The sequence below is a fragment of the Ipomoea nil genome, unplaced genomic scaffold (assembly GCF_001879475.1).
Source record: "Ipomoea nil cultivar Tokyo-kokei standard unplaced genomic scaffold, Asagao_1.1 scaffold2165, whole genome shotgun sequence".
NCBI lineage: Eukaryota > Viridiplantae > Streptophyta > Magnoliopsida > Solanales > Convolvulaceae > Ipomoea > Ipomoea nil.
In genome coordinates this window covers 2,641,873-2,668,056 of record NW_017618593.1, presented here as the reverse complement: position 1 = coordinate 2,668,056, position 26,184 = coordinate 2,641,873, and the positions used below count along the sequence as shown (strand labels likewise).

At 33.7% G+C, this 26,184-nt stretch overlaps 1 long non-coding RNA gene across 1 annotated transcript; it reads right to left on the bottom strand.

The window, feature by feature from the left end:
* Positions 1-960: 960 nt before the first annotated feature.
* LOC109149897 lies at positions 961-24,885 on the bottom strand. Its single transcript, XR_002049023.1, has 3 exons — positions 24,875-24,885; positions 18,707-18,780; positions 961-971 (listed from the first exon to the last, which is right to left on the bottom strand). It is a non-coding gene; the product is annotated as an uncharacterized LOC109149897 (long non-coding RNA).
* Between the last annotated feature and the right edge of the window lie 1,299 nt (positions 24,886-26,184).

The window sequence follows — 26,184 nt, the reverse complement described above, 5'->3', positions numbered from 1 at the left end:
TGTCAGGTGATGCTTCATCACTGTGCTCAATGTGAGAGCTGTGGATAATCTCATCCTCTGTGCTGCTATTGAGATTATCATGAGACTAGTGTCAGGATAATAAATAGGCCTCCCCAACATCTGTTCTTCAAGTGGCATAGGAATTATAGGTAAACAAGGATGAAGACCACTGTCTTGATCATTTGCCTTGTTCAGATCTTGCTTCTTGAAAGGGAAAATGTGTTCATAAAACTTAACATCTCTTGAAATGAAAACTGTCTCATCATTGAGGTCATAGACAATATATCCCTTTATATTTGAAGGAAACCCCAAGAACACACTTTTTCTTGCCCTTGCCTGCATCCTATTCCTGCCTTGTGAGATAGTTCCACCAAAACACAAGCACCCAAAAGATCTAAACTGATCATACTTCACAGATTCTTTAGTAAGAAATTCAAAAGGAACTTTCCCACCAATCACATCAGATGGCAGCCTATCTATGATATAAGCTGCATGCAGGACACAATGTCCCCAAAAATTGATAGGCAAACCACTTTGAAATCTTATGGCCCTTGCTATGTTTAAAAGATGTTGATTCTTTCTTTCTTCTATTCCATTTTGCTGTGGTGTGTAGACACAAGTCTTTTGATGCACAATCCCTTTCTCATCTAGGAAGCCTTGCATTAGGAACTCATTCCCATTATCTGTTCTTATGGTTTTAATCCTTTCTGAAAAGTGAGTCTCCACATAATTATAGAAACTTTGAAATGTAGATTTAACATCAGACTTATTTCTCAACAGATGTAACCATGTGAATCTACTATAGTCATCAACTATAGTTAGGAAGTAGTGTTCTCCCTTCAAAGAAGCTACACTGAAAGGGCCCCAAACATCCATATGTATCAAGTCAAAGCATTTATGGGCTCTAGAAGTACTGATTGGGAAAACAGATCTTCTATGCTTAGCTAGATGACATGCATCACAAACAAAATCTGAACATTTTGGGTGAGAAACAGACTTTATTCCATTCAAATAAAGTATCTTATTCATAGGATAATGTCCTAATCTGTTATGCTAAATTTCTAATGTCAAAGCATTACATTGATTTTCAACTGTTCTATCAACAACCTGACCCTTATTCTTGACAGGAGGTTCACTGATCAAGTATAGACCATTCTCTTCTTTAGCAAAACCATCCATTCTGCCAATTGGTCCCCGAATAGTGCATGAACCAGCTTCCAAAATAAGCATACAGTTTGAATGCTTAGTTAACTTGCTAGCAGAAATGATATTAAAAGCAAAGGATGGAATATATAACACATTCTGCAGTACTATATCTTTGCACAACCTGACTTGTCCTATATGAGTAACAACCACAGTCTCACCATTAGGCAACTTAACTGCCACTCCTTGAACCTTATGACAAACTTCAAAGAATTCTGAAAAACAGACAATATGGTCTGTAGCTCCTGAATCCAAAATCCAAGTGTTTCCTGAACTTAGCAAAGTATTAATGAAGAGGCTGGAGGTGATTATACCTTCATCATGATTTTCCATAGGGTTTCTGAGATCAGCTTTAGTTCCAGGTGAACTGAGAGTCACAGCAGCATTGCTAGCAGCTTGATTTCCTTTATTCTGATTCTGCAACAAGGAAAGCAATTTTTGAAATTGATAAACAGATAATCCTACATCACTTATCTGGCTCATTGAGGCATTAGAGGACTGCTACAACTCTTGAGTGTGCTTGTTCTTAGTCTTATAGCCTGGGATCCAACCTGTTGGATATCCATGCTTCTTATAGCATTTTTCTATGGTGTGACCTGTCATCCCACAGTATGTACATTTTGGTACATTTTTCCCGCCAATATTGGAGAACTTCTTCCTGTTATTGAAAGTTGAGGCTGCCACAGTGGCATGTTCTTCTGCATTTTCACTGGTCTGCACAGCATTAACTTGAGCAAAGTCATTGCTCTTTTGGTTGATTGATCCTTTGATATTCCTTTCAACCTTCAATGTCATGTTGAGCACCTTTTCTATGTCAGGGATGGGATCCATCATTAAGACTCCAGTCTTAATGGATTCAAAATCTTCATTCAAGCCATCTAAGAATCGAATGATCTGATCTTCTTCCCTCTGCTTCTGCATTCTACTCATCAGTGTACATGAACATCTAGGTTTACATTCACAAAGCAATAATGGTCTCAAAGCATTCATCTACTGCCATAGAGCATTGCTCTTGGTGAAATACTCATTTACTGTTAGACTTCCTTGCATATTTCTAAAGATCTCATTCTGTATTTCAGATATTCTATGAGGATCGGATTGAGAGTACCTCTTTCGAAGAGCATTCCAGATCTCAGAAGCATCATCAAAGTACATCACGCTGTCCGCGATGCTAGGGCTTATGGACTTCAAAATCCAAGAGCACACGATCCTGTTACACCTTCTCCATGATGCAAGCTTCGGATCATTCGCTTCTGGCATTGGAATGGTTCCTTCTGCAAAGCCAAACTTGCTTTTGACTTCTAAGGCAATCCTCATGGATCTGCTCCATGAGGCATAGTTCAATTCTGTCAAGGGGAGAGACACCAAGCTGAGATTAGGATTCTCAGACACATGAAGGAATAACGGATCATCGAACTCCTCAGCTCTCTGATTCTGACTCATCAGAGTTTGGCTTGAAGATCCTTCAGTTCGATTATGATTTCCACTACCGGTTTCCATTACGGCTGTTGTGTAACTCCGGTAGCGTGGCTCTGATACCATGAAGAATTAATCAGCAGCAAAAGATCAAGCTAAGAACAATGTTCACCACGTTTGTTGGAAGCAAAACTCTGCAATGAAGTTGAATTGGAAGCAAAAGGAAAGTGCCTGACTAATGTTCTGTTACAATCAATCCCAAAAGAAAGAAAGAGAAGAGGCTTTATAACTGCCATAACTAACTAAGCATAGGAAAAGACAAAACTGCCCTCTTGGCCTTTGAGACTAAACTCTGCCCTTGGCTCTTAGAAGAAGGTAATTAAAATTGATCACTTCATCAGTTTAATATAATTTGTTCGCTACTTCAATTCTTTTGGGGTCGTTCAAAATCATATCAAAAATAGTTTAAACCATTCCATTCTTCAACTTGCACGAAATTAAAAGGAAATTGGTATGAAGAAAGATATCAGAACTCAAATCATATTCAAATATATTATATAACCTCAATGTTTTCTGATCTCTTTAAATTTTTTAGAACTTTTTTTCTCTCTTTTTTTTTTTTTTTTTTTTTTTTTTTGTATAAATAAAATTTCTATATAAAAAATGAATGTATCATTAAAAATAAATGACACACATATTGATTTTTTTTTTCTTTTTTTGATACTATTGACTCTATTACCATACAAGGTAGTATATATTTTACACTATTGATTTTATTTTTTATTTTTTATTTTTAAATGAGCTTGAAGTCCATTAAGTTAATTACTACTAGACATTTAATTCTCTAGATCTATAAACTTACTATTATAGGTTTGTCACACAACTAGTGTGTGTATAAAAGTCAAACAACTAGTGCCCGCACGGGTGTTTGTATGTGTTTATTAAATCGTTTATCAAATCACTACTCCATGTCTATTAAGTCAATAAAATAGATCCATAACATAATTATTGAAAAGATATATTATAAAAATATATCAATATAAGTGTCATTTAAAATATTTAAATACGATATTTTTTAATGATATTTTTCATACATATATTGATTTTATTATACAAAAATAAATAAAGAATAATGTGTTATTGAAATGTTTGGAGGATCTTCTTTGCATTGCTCAAGCCTACAATTCAAATTCCTTTTAATTCTTTGAACTTTAATTTGAAATTTCTCTCATAAATAAGGTTAAGGCTTAAATTACTTTTAACTAGAGTTGTCAATGTGGGCTAAAGACAGGTGAAGAAAAATCTGAACCCGTCTTTCCCACTGATAATTTAAAAAAAAAAAAAAGAAAAATGAAAAAATAAAAATTAGAGCAAAGCAAGCCACACCAACCCAAATATAATGCGAAATAAATATAATCAACAACATAAATATATAATACACTTATTTATGCCAAAACTGAATTTACCACAAGAAATTGGAAATAAATAAATATATAAAGGTTAATAACAAACACCAACAAAGTAAGAGAATATCTTACTTTAGGCATAAGGTGTCACTGCTCATCAAGGCTTAATCTACGTGAAAGGTAGCGTTAACAAAGTTGTTTCGGTGCTGTTGTTGGTTGTTTGTGAGGGAGAGGGAATTGGCAAGGAAGAAATGGGTTGACGGCAAGAGGCGAAGTGAGGTTATGGAACTGAGATTTAGGGTTTGTATTATTACTATTTATCGCATATGGAATTAGGGCCGGTGAATCAGAGAATTTAAAGAATTTTTTTAAAATAATAATAGCAGGCTAACTCGCCCAGCCCCTTAGTAGGGCTAGCCCATGTAGCTTACTTTTTGCGGAGGGTCTTGTAATTCCTAATCCACACCCTGCCGTATTACGCAGCAGGGTAGGCCGGCCTAATAGGTTAGGCTTATTTTAATAGCATTTCATTTTTTTTTTGAAAGGTCAACCCATGGGTTGTATTTATAGATAAGCTGAAATAGCGTCGGGTGGGATATCATGCCAATACATAGCTGTATCAAAATGGAAAGCCGAAGCTGCTAAACTATGTGCTAAATAATTCTGCGATCTAGAAATAAATTGAACATGACAAAAAGTTAAATTATTAATATGGTTCCTGCATCCATCAAGGGCATAACCAATATACGATATTGCCAAATGATATGGTGGTGTCAAATATTTATGTAGTGTCTGGCAATCCGTAAAGACCTCAACCGATTGTACTCCACGGTCACGTAGCCAAGACAGGGCCTCCTTGCATGCATATGCTTCTGCCATTAGTGGGGAATAACAATATGGCAGTGGTGCTGCAAATGCTGCGACAAAATGACCGTCCTCTCCCATAAGTACCGCACCTATCGAAGCTGAATTGGTACCATCGTGATATGCTGCGTCTATGTAACATTTGCTGTGTGGATTTTGGTGTCCTTGCGACTGATTTGGCAGGTGCCGCACGGCAGTATTGGATGCAGCGTCGTGATTGGTAGCTTGAGGCTCTGTTGCCACGACAGTTGGAGTATTTAAATGGATTTGGCGCCATGCATTGACAGCAGCTTGGATCGTAACCAGCATTCTCCTCGGGTGAGTGACACAAACGTCCCATACCGCTCCGTTCCGGGCTCTCCATAGATAGTATAATATTGCAGCTGCGTAGAGAATTCCATCAGAGTCTAAAATATTCAACAATTCTCCAAACCATTCATAAAAAATATTTGTTATAATATTTGGTAATGGTAGGTTTGATTGTGTCCAAATGGCTCTAGCATAATCACACAAAACCAATGCATGCATAATATCCTTATTCTCCACCCCACACACGGCACACAATGGACTAACATCCACCCTTTTAATACGCAAGTTTATGGTAGTGGGGAGAATGTCACTTATGGCTCTCCATAAAAAAGTCCTCCACTTGGGTGGTATTTTCTGCTTCCACAAAGTGAGCCATTTATTAAATCCCATGTTCATACTATTTTCATAACTTCCAACAATACGCCTGTACCCATTCTTAACTGAGTAGCAACCATTGGGGTCCCCATGCCAATACCATAGGTCCTCATATTCCTGAGACACAGGTATTTTCAAAATTCTTGTCACATCATCAGGCTCAAAAATATCAGTAAGTAAATGATAATTCCATGTTCCTGTCCTGTGGTCAATTAAGTTAATTACTTTAGCATCCGCCAGCTGGGGTGGCATTTCTGTTTGGATCATGGGATCCTCCTTATCTTGTAACCAAGGATGCTTCCACACAGAGGTCGAATTTCCATTCCCAATTCTTCTTCTCACACCACTACAGACAAGACTTTTTGCCGCCATAATACTCCGCCAACAATGACTGGGATTATTCCCCAGGTCCGCTTCCATAAACGATGTTCTAGGGTAGTATCTTGCTTTATAAACTTTTGAGACCAATGATTCCGTGTTGGTGAGCAATCTCCACGCCTGCTTACCCAATAATGCCACATTAAAAGCTTTAAGATCTTTAAAGCCCAGTCCACCATACTTCTTAGGGAGACATAACTTATCCCAAGCTTTCCAATGTATCTTCTGATCAGTCCCAGAACCCCACCAATACCGATTCATAAGACGCTCAATGGCAGCACAGACAGATACTGGCAATAAAAAGACACTCATTGAGAAGGTAGGCATAGCTTGAGCCACACTTTTCAATAAGATCTCTTTACCTGCCTGTGATAATAATTTCTTATTCCAAGATCCTATTCTCTGTCGGATCTTATCCTCAATATAAGCAAAGGCTGCTTTCTTGTTTCTCCCAATAAATGATGGTAAACCAAGATATTTTCCAAAGTTAGGAGCCTGCATTACTTCCAACACCTGTGCCACATTATTCCTTTCCTCATTAACCGTATTCCTGCTAAAGCAAATACTTGACTTCTGAAAATTGACAACTTGTCCCGACAATTCTTCATATAATGATAGACAATTCTTTATCGCAATAGCCTCCTGAACAGTCGCTTTAAAAAATAGTAAACTATCATCAGCAAAGAAAAGATGTGAAACAGCGGGGGCACGTCGTGCTACCCTACATCCATGTATATGGCCCCTATCTTGTGCTTTCTGCAATAATAATGAGAGACCTTCCGCACAAATGATAAACAGAAAGGGAGACAATGGATCACCTTGTCGTAATCCTCTGGTTGGTATAATTGCATCACTCCTCGTTCCATTCACTAAAAAGCTATACGAAACAGTAGAGACACACATCATAATAAGATCAATCGACTTCTCATGAAAACCCAGCGCCACAAGCATACCTCTCAAGAAAGGCCATTCCATACGATCATAGGCTTTGGCCATATCCAATTTCAGAGCACTCCAACCCACTACTCCACACTGTTTCCTGTTTAAATAGTGCCCTATTTCCGAGGCAACCAAGATATTATCCGTAATCAATCTACCAGATATAAATGCACTTTGTGACTCGGATATAATACCATCCATCAGGGGTTTCATTCTCTGCGTCATCATCTTGGCCATAATTCTATATATTACATTACTGAGCACAATCGGTCGAAGATCAGAGACCAACTCTGGGCCATCTTTTTTTGGGATTAACACCACATCAGTGTCATTAAGTCCAGGGGGAAATGAGCATGTATTCAAACAATTAACAACAAAATTCGAGACATCCCCTCCTACAATATCCCAAAAATTCTGATAAAAACCTGGATTCATTCCATCCAGGCCAGGTGCCTTATCAGGAAACATTGAAAAAAGGGCAGACTTTACTTCTTCCACTTCAAATGGCCGAATTAGCCACTCATTTAGTGCTTGAGTGATCCGTGGCGTAACATTATCAAAAATAAGGGTTCCATTCGTAGGATTTTTTGTCGCAAAGATTTGCTTGAAATAATCCAACACTACATCTATCATATCATCCCCCTCCACCCACTCCCCATCACCATTCATAAGTCTATGCAAAGTATTTTTTCTTTTTCGATGAGAGGCGTACCTGTGATAGAATTTACTGTTCTCATCTGCATTCTTGAGCCAGTGCTGCTTGGCCCTCTGTCTCCAGTATACGTCCTCCTGAATCTCCAGTCGAGACAAGGACTCCTCCAGCCGATTGTATTCAGCTAGGGAAGTTGGATCAGTACATCCCCGCAATCGCTCCTGTCCCCTACGAAGTAGCTGAATTTTCTCTCCAAACTTGTGATATCGGTCTCCACCCCATCGGGATAGGCGATTCCCACAATGTTTAATGCAATTTTGCGTGGCACCACCCCTTCCTTCCTCCCATGAATCTGCCACTACTGCCCTGCACCCCTCATCATGCAGCCATGCCATTTCAAAACGAAATCTTTTCGTTCTCCTCCTCCTGGCCCCATAATGTCGGATAGCCATAAATATTGCCGAGTGATCCGATTTTCTTGTTATTAAATTAGTCACTGAGGCTCCATTTACAATATCCCTCCATTGATCAGCAGCCAATACTTTATCCAGTCTCTCCTCAATCCAGTTCGGGGTACCCTTACCAGTTTGCCACGTAAACTGATAGCCATTCATTGGCAATTGAGACAAACCACATTGCTCAATAGTCTCCCCAAATCCGCGTAGGAGTCTATTTGGATGCGGATTCCCACCCTTCTTCTCAGACTGATATAACAGATCATTAAAGTCGCCAATCACAACCCATAGTAACTGAGATTGTGTTGCCAAACTTTTAAGTAGGTCCCATGATTCTGTCCGTCTTGTTCGCTGTGAGAAACCGTAATAACACGTCATTCTCCAATTTGGAAAGCCAGTAATACTCACCTCCACATCAATATAGTTCCTTGAGTAACCCAAAAGTCGCGCCGTACTATTCTTTTTCCATAATAACGCTAGACCACCACTCAACCGCACATTATCAACGTAAAAAAGTCCTTCATAACCAAGCTTAACACGAAGACGCTCAGCATGTATTCGTCCCACCTTAGTTTCCATAAGAAAAATAAGGTCAGGCTTCTTCCGGGACACCATGTCCTCAATCTCGCAAACTGTCCGTGGATTGCCCAAGCCACGACAGTTCCAGCTTAACGTACTCATTGTTGTGGGCGGGTCTGGGAACCAGAACCCGCCATATGCAAGTTTTTTGACATGTCAACCATATTTGTATCCATACCAGAGACAAGCACCTCCACCTCACCACTTCGATCATCCTAACGCCGGCGTTTGGCTAAAGCCGTGACCACCCCCTCCTCCTCGACATCATGAGGACCCACGGCTTCATCCCTAATAGCATTTCATTTAATTAAATCATTACTAGCATATTTGATGAGAATGTTGTTATTTTCTAAATAAATTTTTTCATCCTCCATATCTTTGAATATTATTTAGATTATAAAAACTTATATGTAATCTTCATTTCTATGGATAAATTATTCGGTAAACTCTTAGGGATGTTTGACAATCAGTTGTTAGTTCATAGCTAATTATGTTTGTTGTTTTAACCAATTAGTAGTATTAGTTGTTTGTATGAAAATATTTCGTAAATTAGTTGTTTACGGTAAGTGGATTACCTTTAAAATGACTTTAAGGGATCGGATAAAATATTGTTTTATTTATTGAATTATCCTTAAATTATTTTAATTTTTATGTATAAATTTTAAAATAAGTTTATTTTGGTTATTATAATAATAATAATAATAATAATATAATAATAATAATAATAATAATTATTATTATTATTATTATTATTATTATTATTATTATTATTATTGTTGTTGGTGTTGTTGTTGTTGTTGTAATTGATGTAATTTATTATATTAGAAGTACTGTTTTTATTTTTGTTAAATAAAAATAATTAAATATTGAAAGCATAAATTTGAACAAAAATTGAATAAACATAAACACCACAATAACCCAATAATATTAAGAGTAATTAGATTTTTTTTTTAAAATGAAATTAGTTGATACCAAAGAACTACTCAAACTATTTTTTTATTATTTTTTAACTTTGTTGTGTAAATGTTGAATTGATCAAGTTTTTTATTTTCTATGCTCTTCTAAATTCGATGTAACCGACTTGTAAATTAAGGCCATCTCCAATGTAGCGCCAAAAAAATTGTCGTTTTTCAATTCCAAAGTAGCACCAAATTGGCAATTTTTTTGTCGTTCGTGAACAGTGCTGCGTCAAATATGGCGCAACAGTGTTCATCCACTCCATTTTTTGGTATAATTTTTTATTCTTGTTTTGCCCCTACTTTTATTTGTTAATTCTTTTTATATCCTTTATTTTGTTTTTATGTATTTATGTATTTTGTTAAATACTTGAGCATAAATTTTATATTATTACAAATAAATTATATCATTTGGAAGATGTCATCAATATGATTAAAAGCATAAATTTTATATTATTATAAATAAATTATATCATTTGGAAGATGTCATCAATATGATTAAAACAACACTAATATATATATATATATATATATATATATATATATATATATATATATATATATATATATATAAAATCCTTAACTTTATCTTCCCGCCCAATTCCTAAAAAATCTCCCTTTCTAATAAAATATATTATTTTCTACTTTCCTATTCGTACTATAATTCTAGGTTAAAATTCCTATTCTAATATTATAAAATAGTGTAATACAATTCCTAATAGAATATATTGGGGTGGTTTACTTCGTTTCTCTGTTTTTCCATTTCTAATTTTCCACTTCTCCATTCTTCTAGTTTTCCATTTCTCCAATTTCCACTCCCCATTTCTTTAATTTTCTGGTTTTATTAAATACAATGGTCCCATATAGCATTTTACATTTCTATAATAATAATAATAATAATAATAATAATAATAATAATAATAATAATAATAATAATTATTATTATTATTATTATTATTATTATTATTATTATTATTATTATTATTATAATAAAAGAGGATCATAATAATACAAAGAATAAGAATAATAGAAATTGTAATTTATGCCCTCCATAATATACCAATTATCAATGTTATCTCTGAATTATTAGTGGTGTAAATATTTCCCCTAAAGAGAAAATTTCAATTTTGGTCCACTGACTATTGGGGTTGTGTTAATTGCAACACTTGACTTTCAAAAATGTTAATTTAGTACTTGACTATGCAATTTCTATCAATTTTGGTCACGCCGGCCAAATTGCCGGCCAAATCTCACCGGAAAAATTTAATGAGTCAAATACTGAGGGTATTTTAGTCATTTTACACAACATACCTTTCTTCTCCGATGAGCTTCTCCCTCATTTCCGGCCATTTCCGGTGAGAAATTGATAATTTTCTTGCATTCCATCCCCTCCTATTGCCACAAGATCTGACCCACTTCTTCATTCACACACACAATCTGAATTGAAATTGCTCAATTTATCATCCTACTACTCATCTTCCTTAGCGTAAAAATCAGTATTCCATTGATGGTATCCGCCTCTGAGATTTCTTGATTGCTCAATTTATCATCCTACTACCCATCCCCTCCTGGGTTTCTTGATTTCTTGAAATTCCGGCTTGTCGGCGGCGAAATCGCGATCGTATATGCGCTTGTGGCCACAGGGTCGGCAGTCTTCGTCGACGATGACGCCAACGGGGTCGAATCGGACGGTCCTCTTCACCCCATTGTTCATCCTGGGAGTTTTGTTGAGACACAACCACGACGTGGACAGAGGCGGCGGCTTGGGGTCCTCCGGCGACAGTTTAACGGCGGGTTTGGGCTTCAACAGAGAGGCATTGCTCACTTCACTTAGAGCATATGCAAATTTGCCTCTACAGGCATATAAAAACAAACAGGGGGCTCATTTTGAAGAACATAAAGTGTAAGAGGGGATCGTATAATTAATGAAGAAGTTGTTCATCGCCGGAAATGGAGAAACTCATCGGAGAAGAAAGGGGTGTTGTGTAAAATGACTAAAATATCCTCGTTATTTGACCCATTATTTTTCCGGTGAGATTTGGCCGGCAATTTGACCGGCGTGACCAAAATTGATAGAAATTGCATAGTCAAAGTACTAAATTAACATTTTTGAAAGTCAAGTGTTGCAATTAACACAACCCCAATAGTCAGTGGATCAAAATTGAAATTTTCTCTTCCCCTAAATTATCAAAACGCTACATATAGTGTCTTCCCGTAGCGTAAATGTTGCCCATCCTATTTCAAAACGGTACACATATTTCCTCTCCCGTACAGTACGGAAGGGGCAATATATGTACCGTGTTAAAAATTGAGGGGCAACATTTACATCACTAGTAATTCAGGGGTGACGGGGCAACATTTATACCACTAATAATTCAGGGATGACATTGATAATTGGCATATTATGAGGGGCATAAATTACAATTTTTCCTAAAAATAATAATAATAAAGATAATAATAATAATAATAATAATAATAATAATAATAATAATGGCGCAAAACAAAATTAAAACTGAAACAATGGCGCTCAGTAGGATTAAAACCAACAACCTCTAACCGTGTGTACTATTCACCCGAGTTTTCCTCCATCTCTCCATTTGGAGAAGTCCAAAATTTCTTTCTCCAAAAATGTACATGAAGTTGGAAAATGGAGATGGAGTAAGCATTTGGAAGAAGAAATTTAGTAAACAACTTCTCCCATTTTTATTTTTTCCACCTCTCAATTTCTCCATTTTACTAGAAAATCCTCCATTTTTCCAAGTTGGTAAACGACCCCATTATTTCCTACTTTCATATTTGTAATAGAATTCTACATTAAAATTCTTATTCGTAATACAATAGGACAATCTATGTATGTATCTATATCTATATCTATACTATATCTATACTATATATAAAAATAAAATCCTCAACTTAACTTCCCGCCCAATTCCTAAAATTTCTATTCTAATATTGTAAAATAGTGTAATACAATTCCTAATAAAATAGTCTAATACAATTCCTAATAAAAATATATTGTTTTCTACTTTACTATTTGTATTATAATTCTATGTTAAAATTCCTATTGTAATATTATAAAAAAAATATTGTTTTCTACTTTAAAATTCCTACAATCCTGTTCGTATTATAATTCTACACTAAAATTCTTATTCTTAATACAATAGGACAATACAAATAAATCTGGCACTATAAATACTAGAAATCTTATAATCTGCCCACAGAATTTGACATCTCCATATAATACTTTTGAATCTGCAAATTATAAAAAAAAAATAAATAAATTCTTTCGATTCTTCAATTAGTAAATACTAATGGGATCTGTTTTTCCTTCCCTCCCGCTAATGCGATGTTATTTGTCAAGGGAATATCCACGTTCCACAGCCAACCAACGTAACAAACACGAGAATGCTTACTCCATGACTCACAGGTGATTATTATTATTATAGCTCTACGGTTTATATTACATGTTGATTTCTGGTGGAGTTGATAATCTTATAATCTTATTAATTTTTTGCAAGCTCTACGGTTTTTTAATAAAATGCAATAATTCTCTGTTCTTATTATATTATTATTATTATTATTATTATTATTATTATTATTATTATTTTAGGAGTTAGTATGAATATGATATTGAATTGATTGATGTGGATCGGAAGCATAAGGTAGCGAAGCAGTGCCAGAGATTGCTACTGATTTTCATAATCAATAATAATTTTGGTGGGTTTCTTTTGTGTAGAGTGGAAGTGGGAGTAATTTGGATTTGCTTCAACTCCATGCTGATCAAATTAAAGGGGTATGAGGTATGAGTATGCAGTCTGCAGGTAGCTACTGCGAGCTGAGTGGTGTTTTTGAGTGCAGTCGATGAATTTAATTTCTTCCCCAAGCAGCGCTAATATTTATAGAAGATAATTTAACTGATTCTGTGCTTTCTGTGGTTGTACTTTCTCGGAAATATGATTAAATGGAGATTGATAGAGACCAGAGTGTGAAAATATTAAGAAGCGTTAAAATTATAAAAATAAAAAATTATATAAAATCAATATCAATCAATATCAATATCTATACTGTTTTCTACTTTCTATTGGTACTATAATTCTACATTAAAACCTCTATTCTTTTTTTTGAAAGGAATTAAAATTCCTATTCTAATACAATTCCTAATAGAATATATCTCTCCTATACTATATAATATATATAAAAACAAAATCCTAAACTTTAACTTCTTGTCCAAAATCCTCAAATTTTAATATTTTGTTTTCTACTTTCCTATTCGTTATAATTGTACATTAAAATTCCTATGCTAATACAATTTCTAATAGAATATATTATTTCTTACTTTTCTATCCATACTATAATTCTACATTAAAATTCCTATCTGTAATACAATAGGACAATATTAACCTGAGCGGTTGAAACCTGAGCAATATAAAAGAGGGTGATTCTAAAGAAGAAGAATCATCAATTCACCCAGTAGCAATTCTGGTTGGTACGGCTGGGTTTGGTTTTCTGGCAGCTATTTTCTTCTGATCGACAGTTTTTTTGGAGGTGCAAATTTTCTACGACAGTTGCTGTAATTAATTTGTTCGGCAACAAATTCCCTTTGGCTCAATTCAATTTGTCCATTTTAGGGCAGTGATTAAGTATTCCAGCGAAGGAGATCAACAATTTCCATAGCAACTTATCTCAATAGCAACATTCTGGTTTCTTTTCTAATTCTTAATTTATTACTCCATATTAATTTGGTTGCATTGTATGGTGTGTTGCTATTTGGAGAATGGATTACTGCAATTAATTATGATGTTTAGTTGGTAATTTTAAAGCTTTAAGTATTGTGTTTGTCCCCTTTGAGCTGCTGTTAGTTGTGAAGTTGTAAACAGGGTATGAAACAATCGTTAAAAGTTCATGTTCCGGGCTTTTCCAATTTAATTGTTAATTTAGAATTCTGGTTTTTGGTAATTTTTCTGTTTATTTTCCTGAATGTTGATTCAATTACTTTGCATTTGAGTTGATACTGATCTTTGTTATTCGTTTTTAGCACTTTAAATTGTTAAGTTAATTGTTTTAATTTCAAGTTTATAAATTGCATTTTATCAATTCCATGTGGGATCGATCCTTGCTTTGCACGCTAAACTACAATTGACTCGTGCGCTTGCGATGACATATTAAAATTGTCCGCTATCTAAAAATGGAATGAAAATTAGGTAAAAATATCACTGTATTTGATATTCTAATTGACTAATTGTCTGGAAAAAAAAATTTCGCTGAAAATGAATATGATATTACTAATTGACTAATAATTATTATGGTAATTAAGCTAAACATGGATCGTTGGATTTATTTTTATAATAATTATTACAATTACATTATTTATCCTTTTTTCTCCTATTTATTTTAGTAATAATATAATTACATAAATTATATTAGATATCGATTTTTTAAGGATGATTGCATACAAATGAGTCCTATAGTATTCAATTAATTGAGTGATACTTTTGCACTAATCTTATAATCAAATAAATGTACATTTTTAAATATTAGAATTGTTTATAATTTCATCTTTAATTTTATTATCTAATATATAATAAAAAAATTTATTTGTGCATTGAATATATAATTGGGCAATTATTTGCTTGAATTCAAGCAAGGATAATTCAAAAAACATAATCGATCAAATCCATTTCATCAATTGCACAATATAATATTCTTAAAATAATATAACAACTCAATTTCGTGCGACGCACATGTGAAAATACTAGAATTTTAAGAATATTTGAATCGATATACAATTATATAAATTATAGCAACAAATATTATATTGTGCAATCTATTTAATATTAAAAATATAACAATATTAAAATTCTTATTCCTATTTTTTCTGTAACTACTCAGAATCAATGATATTTAGTTAACTCCAATCTATTTATTCGACTTTGTTATTTTCTTGTCATTATTTATAAATAATCTAATTTGTTTTTTTTTCTCACTTTTAAGAGTTGATGTTATCGGATTCATATAAAAAAAAAAAAAAACAGTTTCTTATGGTGGAGTTGGAGAAGTTGCTATCTTTGTGGGGGAAGAGCCTGAAGGACTTTTCAGAAATGTCAATTCCAGCGAAACTAGCATGGGTTTGAATTTGATTGCTGAAGAGTTGGCGTATGACAAGGAATCATTGAAGACAGAGCATGAAACATTGGTAACACAATTGACCGACGAGCAAAAAAATGTTTACGACTCTGTGATGAATGAATGGAGCAAGAATAGTTAATGGGACACATGAAGGAACCAAAGTTCTTATCCCTCGAATGTCTCTCATCACTCCTTCTGATACGAGATTGCCCATCAAGTTCCAGCGTAAGCAATTCCCGTTATGCTTGCATATGCCATGACTATCAACAAAAGCCAAGGTCAAACACTAACTCACGTTGGATTATTGCTGAAAAAATCAGTCGTTAATCACAGACAATTGTACGTGCCTTTCTCCCGAGTCACCATCCTGATGGCTTGAAGGTGTTAGATCTAGACGAGGATGGATAAGATTGTGTTGCGACTACCACTTTACAAAGAGGTTTTCAATAATGTGCAACTGCAATCGATGATATTTTTTTGGGAAAAGGGTCAAATAAGCCTTCGAACTTTAGCTTAAAAGTCAATTAGGCCCCTAAACTTTTTAAAGGTGTAATTACACCCATCAACAATTCATTTAAGTGCAATGACGCCCAAAAACAAATTAATGACCTGCTATCACATGTCATTAGGGTTCAGGCCACCTTCCGACGAATTTTCCGGCAAAAAAAAAAAAGGTGACCGGCGAAATTTTCGACAAAAGAAGTGACCGGCGAAATTTTCGGCAAATTTGGGTCGGTTGCTGGTCACATTTTTTTTGTCGAAAAATTCGCCGGAAGGTGGCCTGAACCCTAATGACCTGTGATAGCAGGTCATTAACTTGTTTTTGGGCTTCATTGCACCTAAATGAATTGTTGATGGGTGTAATTGCACCTTTAAAAAGTTTAGGGGCCTAATTGATTTTTAAGCTAAAGTTCAAGGGCCTATTTGACCCTTTTCCCTATTTTTTTTTTCTAAATGACAAAATTGTTATATATCTAGACAAAAATATATCCTCTATACAAATGAATTAGGATAACAATTGATTACTATAACTAACTTGGTAGATAACGAGCACATTTACCCAATTTATAAAAATCCTAAACAATGATATATAAAATCTCTAAAGTTACAGTACCGCATGCGTACATCTACAAATTAGCTATTAATTTGAGCAACTATTTGCTCGAATTCAAGCCATGGTAACATCAACAAACATAAACGATCCAAACCATATATTCAATTGTACTATATAATATTTAATTTTATAATTTAAATAATTGTATATCGATCTAAATATTCTTAATATATTATAACAAATTCATTTCGTGCATCGCAAGGGTGAAAATAGTAAAAATATATCAAACATAACAACAACATAAAAATAATGTTACTAAAAAAATTATTATTTGCATTACAAATTATATTTATATTAAACTAATTAAATTCGAACTAATAAAATTTTAAAATTAGAGAAACCATATTATTTTAGTGTAGAATAGAATTTGATCGAGGTAGAAATTTGGTGTTTTGGTGTAATGGGTTGGAGATAAATAAAATTTGGTGTAAGAATATGCTGAGAATATTCTCTTTGATGTGGCATTTGGTGGAGATTTTTGGTGTTTTAGTGTTAAATGGGTTGGAGATGCTCTAAAGATGGTATTTTGAAATTTTTGGAGGTACTTCATAGTGTAGCTCAAAGTCTCAAGCTCATTTAAAGAATCAAAGTTTGAAATGCTATCATTATTTGTTACAAAATGTTTGAAAGCAATAAGGAGTTTAATGTGATGTAGAAGCTTTTGCATTTTCGTCGTGCCTCAACAAAAGTAAAAGTGATTTATATATAATGGTAACCTTTTAAAGTTATGTTGAAAGTAGTGGTGCACAACTTCTTTTTAGTTTGAGTAAATGTGGTATGCATCTCAATGATTTGATTATCTGAACTAATACACATAACACACATATAGACTGCAATTAGAAAAACAATTTCTTTTATACCATATATATCATAGGGAAGGGATCAGGTGTATTTGAGGCTTCTCGTGCGGTTGTGCGGGTGGACGCACGTTAAGCATTAATTTGACGCACTTTAAGTACACAACACACGCACATAAAGTACACAAACAAAACACCTTCAGAACACAACCTCACGCATGTTAAGCACAAGCCTCACGCGTGTTAAGTACAAGTCTCACGCATGTTAAGCACAAGCCTCACACATGTTAAGCACAAAAACACACGCACCTTAAGTTTTAAAAACAACTCACATTAAGTACACACTCACGCACATTAAGTACAAAACTCACGCACCTTAAGCACACGACTCACGCACATTAAGCACAAAACTCACGCACATTAAGCATAAAACTCATGTATTTTAAAGTTTCAACAACAACTCACATTAAGTACACACTCACGCACATTAAGCACAAAACTCACGCACATTACGCACAAGACTCACGCACATTAAGTACAAAACTCATGCACATTAAACATTACACACTCACGCACATTAAACACAAGACTCACGCATATTAAGTACAAAACTCGCGCACATTAATCACCCGCACAATCGCATGGGAAACACTTAAATGCACCTGAACCTTAACCTATATATATATATATATATATATATATATATATATATATATATATATATATAATATTCTTTTATATTATATGTGCATACTGCAAACAAAATAATATGCGCACAACTCTGAGGACATTTGAAAAAGAAAAAACAAAGAATCAAGCATTATATATTGCCAAATGCATGTATACTCAACCTCTGCTTATCCACCATAATTCCTAGTTCACATAGGTTGGGGCATTTTTGAAGCACTTGCATAGCAACGGTGACCTACTTCCCACAACCAAACCTTAATCCATACAGCTTCATAACTTGCAAATTTACTGCAGTTGTAATCATAGATACATCCATCTCCATACACTTGAAAAATAGAAATAAAGAAACAAAATTAGCCATCACAATAACTTTAACAAGCCAGAAGGTATAGAATTATATGTATCCATATATCCATTTGCATAAAGTAGAATGAGTTAGATTCTCACTCGCAACAAAGAGCCAGACAACCAAAGAGTCTTAATGACTTTCAAATGAGGTGCCAACCATCTCGAATCAACTCCTTCAGAACAAATAACAGACAAGATTTCAAGCTTTGGAGGGCTGATCTCGAATTTATTGATCCCAGGACAAAGTTCGAAAGCCAGCTTTTCAAGTTTAAGAATACTAATACTAGAGGCAATTCCATTAACCCTGTGCTTAAATTCAACAGCAAAGAAAGCTAATGAAGTGACATTGGAAAATATACCAACAGCATTTACAGGCAAATCAATAACGAGAGAATGGACTATCAGTTGCTTAATTGTCCTGCAAGAGAGTAAACAAAATGGCAACTTATATTCCGCTAAAGATATGTTAAGTTCCTCCACGCAATTTCTTGACAGAAAAAGACTCCACTTATCAGAATCAGACTGCTCCGGCTCAGGACCAACTCCTTCCATTATCTTTATAGTAAATTTCTTAACCGGCTCAGCACGAAAAAAGATGATATTATTGATTATGTTCACGAAGGTTATACCTACTTCTTCTTCTTCATCATCATAGCACTGTTCACCATTATGCAAGAAGTCCGAATCAAACACATGCTGCCCATGCTACAACCAAGCATCATTCCAGTGCCTTGAGAGCAGAGCCATTCTGGCGGCGTCTCGGGTGGGCAAATACTCCAAAATCCTGTCCTTTACCTCTACTGGTAGCTCACTTGTTAAATCGCTTATAGGCTTTCGCCGAGCCATTAAATTGGAGACACCTGGGAGGTGATTCTTCGCTACAATCGAAATAAAAACCTAAAATCGTTCCATTCTTCGACTACAAGAGGGAAATTTGGGAAGAAAACAGAAATTGGCCGGGAGAACTGAGAAGGGACGTAAACGGGCCGGAAACCCTCACCATAATTTCTACATCTACAAATACAAATCTAATAAGAGCGAATAATGTTAGGTCCTTAACTGGAACAAAAAAAATGTCGGTACTAATTGTTTCTTAAAATGAATGGTTCATATTATTTTGATTTTAGTATCTTTTAATGATTTTCCTTATTTACCCTCTATTATATTATTTTCTTCCCTTAAATAACCCTAAATTCCGTTAGTTTAAACTTTAGTAACGGAATATTCCGTTAACTATTTATTATTCTTAACATACTCTTAATTTATATAAGGTCTTAGGTTCGAACCCCATCCCAAGTATAATTGACATAAGCGAATAATGTTAGGCCCTTAACTGGAACAAAAAAAAATGTCGGTACTAATTGTTTCTTAAAATGAATGGTTCATATTATTTTGATTTTAGTATCTTTTAATGATTTTCCTTATTTACCCTCTATTATATTATTTTCTTCCCTTAAATAACCCTAAATTCCGTTAGTTTAAACTTTAGTAACGGAATATTCCGTTAACTATTTATTATTCTTAACATACTCTTAATTTATATAAGGTCTTAGGTTCGAACCCCATCCCAAGTATAATTGACATAATTGTTAAACATATATTCCGTTAACTATTTATTATTCTTAACATACTCTTAATTTATATAAATTTTTAGGTTCGAACCTCATCCCAAGTATAATTGACATAATTGTTAAACATATATTATGAATATGTTAAAATGTATTAAAAAAATATATAATATAAAATTTAACATAAACTCTGGTCAAATAATTAGCTCGACTAAATACATAGCATTTAAAGTTGAGCATCAAATATTATAAATCAGGAACTACTTTAAAATTATTTGATTTTCTTGAATTTTTTATTAAAGGAATAAGGGTCAAATAGGCCACTGAACTGTACACAATAATTCAATTAGGCCACTGAACCTAAAAAAACAACAATTAGGCCCCTAAACTGACTAATTTCTTTCAATTTGTCCAATTTACAAGTTTTCCTAATTTTTAACAGGTTACCCCTCCACCTAGGATGCATATGTGGCATTTAAAAAAATATTTTTAAATTATTTTTTAAATGTTTAATAAATAAAAAAATTATTTTTAAACTATTTTTTTAAATGTTTAATAAATAAAAACTAAAATAATTTAATTTGAAATTTTTTTTTAAAAAAATTAACGATGGTTTTTTTTTTAAAAAACTATTGAACGTTCCTGGCCACGATTAATTGAACTATTGGTATATTTGGCAGTAATTGAATTGTTTTAACGGTTTTTTTCTTCTTTCGTTCTAAAAAAAAAAAAAAAAAAAAAAAAACAGTTGTTAGATGGAAAAAGTAAAACATATTAGCATCAACATCTTTCGAGAATAGTTAGAATACAAAATAAGTACACCATTATAGCAATAAGATGGCAAAACACAAAAAAATGTTACATTCAACATCCAAACTCCAAAATACTTTTCATAAGATACTGACCATCCTAAGTACTAATGAGCATCCAAAATTCTAGCAATACACATAAAATCTGCACTTCAATATTATAACATTCTGACATTTTCAACAAACAATTTGCACTTCAAATATGGACTTCACAGTCTGCCCCTAGCCAGAACACCTGCGTTCTTCCTTCCCCGATAAATTACATGTTCTCCTGGTTGTCCGGGCTACATAATACAATGAATAAATCAATTCCCAAACATGTTTAGGTCATAACAATTATATTATAATACTAGAATGCTTAGTTGAAATATTTCATAAAAAAATGACTTACATTGAATATGACTGCTCCAGTATTAGGATTTGTGTAAATACCCAATCCACCACCAGAAGACCTAGAAGTTGATGATGTGCCTGTAATAGTAGGGGGTGGACCTTGACCTCTAGTACTTGGACAATTTGTTTTGGAATGACCTTTTTGTTTGCATATAGAACATGTCATAATCCTGCCTTGTCGTGACATCTTTCCAACAGGAGGCTCATTAGCCTCACGAGTTCTTTTCTTCTTTGGCCTACCCGTCATCGTCCTCGGTACAGGGGCTTGGATTTCTTCAGCATTAGTTTTAGGCCAACTAAGTTCTCCATTCAAAGGTTGAATTGTGTAGCTATAGATTTTTTTGTAAACTTCTTTGGAGTAGCAATCATTAATGAATTCTTCTGGATCTCTACCCTTATCAAAAATTGCACACAAAGCATGAGGGCAGGGTATACCAGTTAGATCCCAACTTCTACATGAACAACTTCTTCCTTGTAACTTAACTTTAAATTGCTGTCTCCCTTTCTTGATCTCATAACCATCATCTCCATTGAAGTCAACGTGCCACCCAATGCTCTCCATTATGTTTGCATTAAGTTTTTTCATCACTCTTGGTCCAAAGTTCCCTGGCCATTTCTCCAAAGCTTGTCTTTTGGTTGCAATTCTTGTCATCATGGCAACTCTTATATCCTCTAACAATGGGATGATTGGCTTTGACCTTGCTTTGACAATTGTTCCATTGAATGCTTCACACATATTATTGTCAATTGAATCACACTTTGATTCTGTCCTAATGAATGCCTTACACCAATATTTAGCAGGATAATTGGACAAATTATCTCTAGCTTGGATATCGTTCTTCCCCAATTGCTCAACCATGAATTTGAATTGGTCCTCAGTTGTTGAGTTAGCACACATCCAAAATAGTCTCTTTAACACCTTGCCTCTATGTTTCTTGCTCCAATTTGCATGGATATGTCTAGCGCAATTTCTATGTTCTGCATTAGGAAGCAATTGTTGAATGGCACTAACCAAACCCTACAAAACCAGAAACAAATAATAATAATAAAAAAAAAACATATTACAAAGTGTAAGAAAGCAGCAGTAAAAACTTCATATTAATTAGAAAGCAGTAAATTAAAGGCATCATATTATTAAACAAAACCATTATTAATAGTTTTAGTATTAGAAGTAATAAAAAAGAAGTAGTACTAGTGTTATTAGCAATAAAGAATAATCTGTAAAGAAATAATAGAAGTACAGAAATATAAGAAATCAGATCAGTAAAGAAATTAGATAAAAAAATTCAGTAAATCATATTAATAAAAATATATCAGATAAAGTAAAAATCAAATAAGGAAGCAATAAATCACTAGCCTTTTGTTGGTCTGAAATAATTGTCCATGCATGGCTGTTGGTGATGCCCAAGTCTTTTATCAACAACTCTAAAAACCACTCCCAAGAATTAGTATTCTCTATCTCAACTACTGCCCATGCAATGGGATACATTTGGTTATCCGGATCCCTCTCAACTGCAACTAAAATCTCACCCTTAAGTGTTCCTTTGAGAAAGCAACCATCTAGTCCTATAACCTGCCTACACCCAGCAAGAAAACCCCTTTTCATTGCGTCAAAGCACACATATATTCTTTGAAATGTACATGGTGCATTAGGGACTACTCTATTGGTTGTAATAGGCACACTGCTTCCAGGATTGGAATCTAAACATTCTTGTGCATAATCTCTTATTTTTTTGAATTGTTCAGAAAAGCCTTGATTAATTTTCTTCCGGATAGCTTTGTGCGCCCTACTTACCATAATCACATTAACATTAATCTTCAACTCTGACTCTATATCATCCTTCAACTTAGTGTGTTTCATGGTAGGATCTCTTATAATCTTCTCCTCATATTTTTCTTCAAGCCATTTCTGACTTACAACCCTTAAATTATATCTACAATTGCACCTATGTTCTAACTCCATTGTTTTCAGTTGGAAACATTTAAACCTCTCTTCCCAGCTACAATGTAAGAGGAAAGGACAACCAGGCAGACATTTCACTCTAACTCTCATTTTCTCATTTTTGTAGAACTGAATATCTCTCTTCTCATGCACTGCATATTTTATCATTGCACTCTTAAACTGACTTGCATCATCAAACAACATTCCTATCTCAAGCTCTGGATAATCACAAGCTGGGTTATAAGATGGGAATTTGCATCTGTAGGCTTCCCTTTCAACATCATCTTCTGAATCACAAGTTGGTGGATCTTCGGAGTCATAATAGTAGTTATCACTTCCATAATCAATACATACTTTGTTTCCCTCAACTTCATTCTGATTTGATCTTGTAGACTTAGCTTTATATATATTCTTTGCCTTTGCCTTACCCTTTCCCTTATCATTTCCATGTCTGACATCATTTTCTTCCATGTTAAGATCCTCTTTTGATGCATCCAACCCAACATCTAACCAAGAGTTATTTCCAATCTCATTATCTTGTGTAACCCATCCATTATCATCCTCATCATGTTCACTATCTATCTCATATTCAGCTTCATAATTAATTTCAAAATCATCTTCAAGTGGAACCTCAACTACATGATCCATCTCCTGACCTTGATCCACATTCTCAGCTACATGTCCTTCATAAACATTCTCAGGTACACATAATAACAATTCTGGAATCACTTCAGGTTCATCAATTCCATGATGTACGTAGATGTCACATTTCTTCCATTTTGTTGCCAAACTAATGAGGTCCAAAGTACTTTCATCATTCCACAGAACTTTGAGTTGTCTCAGAGGCTCATGGGTTGCTTTGTAGTATAAACTTTGCATATTTCCATACTGCCCATCTTTTATATATTTTGCTAAATGGGGATATGAAATAAGATCGGGGTCAATTTGTATCCTATTAACCTCACCATTGATATACTTGAACTCAGAACTTCTTACAAAATTTCCACCATGGTGGACTACTAACTCAACACTTGCACACATTTCTGCAATAACTATGGTAATATTAAAAACTATTTAGCAGTGCAGTAAAGAAGTTAATTAGAACTTTAAAAAAAAATTAAAAACAAAACACATCTTTAAGCCACCAAACAACCAAACACACTCAGTACCATTTAACAACACTGTTACACTGTACTACCAAACAATAAAGCAAACTAAGTACCATTTAACAAATAGAAACATGACACCTAGCATTCATTTAACTAAATACTCTAAAAAATTCAATAAACTTTAGTATGATGCATACCCATCAAAGTTTCAGCATGGGCCCCATTTGCAGGCCAGTTTTCAAAAAATTCCAACATCAAAACAACAAAGGACCACATTTTCAGGAAAAAAAAAAAAAACTTGTCAGCATTATTGTATACATATTCAAGGAATACAATTTATAAATTTGGGAGAGCTGCAATTACACCCAAACAGTACCATATAAATTAAACCCCAGAATACATACAACCCAAACATATGCCGTAAAAATAAAAATGTTGAAATGAACCAATATAAAATAAACCTAATCTAAAATCATTGACCTAAAATCTATAAATTAAACCCTAGAATACATAATTAAAATCATTGTATACATATTACAGGAATACAATTTATAAATTATACAAAACCCTTACATAAACCCAATCCCCAGAATACATACAACCCAAACCCTAACATAAAACTAACAAACACGAATACCTATATGTACTTTAAGTATCAAGCTAAACCATACCTTTTGGAAGTTATTGCGGTTGAAAACTTAGCAGTGATGTGTGGTGAGTTCCGATTGTGAACGGAGAATGAGTGGTGAGTTCCGAATGGTGGTTTGCGGTGGAGGTGCGATGATTGATGAAGCCGATTGTTTACTGTGATTAGTCTCTTTAATAGGAAATTAAATTGTTTTAGTTTTTATTTATTAAATATTTAAAAAAATTAAAATAATTTAATTAAAAAAAATGCCACATATGCATCCTAGGTGGAAGGGTAACCTGTTAAAAACTGTGAAAACTGGTAAATTGGATAAATTGAAAAAAATTAGTTAGTTTAGGGACCCAATTGTTGTTTTTTAGGTTCAGTGGCCTAATTGTATTATTGTGTGCAGTTCAGTGGCCTATTTGACCCTTATTCCTTTATTAAAAAAAAAACAAATTTATGTTAAGTTTTTTTTTTTTTTTTTTTTTTTTTTAAATTGATCTTCTTCTGATTATTTAGAACAAAACTTAATATTTCAACTATGCTTTTGCATTATTGGAATGATTTAGGCCATTATGGTATTAATATTTTTTTTGTATTTTTTTATAATGGTACAATTGTACATTACATTACTAATATTATACTATTATTTTTTTTATCGAACAATGTTCTTACATCATTGTCAGACCTGCGCGGCCTAACTACAAAGTTGTTGATCAAATATAATTTCATTAGTTATATTATCTTTATTTTCTACAAATCAAAGATTCCTTACCTTCAAATTTATTAATTTATTATATTTGCTACATTGTTCATTGTCTTCTATTTTACATTATCTTGTAATTAAATATCAAAGTTATAATACAAAACATGTGTTATATATATATATATATATATATATATATATATATATATATATATATATATATATATATTTATTTATTTATTTATTTATTTACTTACCAAGTATTTTATACAAATATAATAAATATTAATATTTCGTTCAATACTTTCACATGATAAACTGGGACACACATCTCACAACACATGAAACATGTAGGAAAAAAACTACCACTACTAAATATCAATAGGTGTTTGTACGCTAAAGAGTTCATATTACAACTA